The sequence below is a fragment of the Meleagris gallopavo genome, chromosome 3 (assembly GCF_000146605.3).
Source record: "Meleagris gallopavo isolate NT-WF06-2002-E0010 breed Aviagen turkey brand Nicholas breeding stock chromosome 3, Turkey_5.1, whole genome shotgun sequence".
NCBI classification, from domain to species: Eukaryota; Metazoa; Chordata; class Aves; order Galliformes; family Phasianidae; genus Meleagris; species Meleagris gallopavo.
Window position 1 is genome coordinate 84608764 of NC_015013.2, and position 560 is coordinate 84609323.

The following is a 560-nucleotide window of genomic DNA, read 5'->3' on the forward strand; positions in this document are numbered from 1 at the left end:
GGTGGCGTGCAGGCTGGAGAGGCAGGATCAAGCTGCCCAGGCTCTTCCCTGCAAGAACAGTATTACCTCAAAAAATACTTCTTTGCTTTTAGTAAAATCTCCACTTCTTAGATTAAGAAAACTCACTTTGGATAGAAGGATTGATGCTTACGCATAAGTCTCTCCTGGCCATGTCCTCTATTCTCCTTGGGTTTCTCTTGAAAGGTTGTTCTGTTTCTTCCTTAGGCCTATTCAAACTCTTCATAGTCTTGGCAAACGCTGCAGCCTAGCAAAAGCCACAGCCTCTTATCTATCTATGCGTTGGGTTGCTCCTGAAGGAAGGGATAAGGAAAGGGCCCAGGGGTGAGAACCACATGCAGATGGTATCCTTTTTAGATAATAAACATACCTCTGACAATCAAACCAAAATGAACACCACTTGCCATGGTGAAAAAGCTGAGCTAAAACAAAAGTTTTTAAAATAGAAGTTTGTATTTACTTTAGGAGAAGAAGCACCTGTAGCCTATGATACAATATCACTGGAAGAGTAAAGATCAGGACAGTGGGGGAAGGGGAAAAGA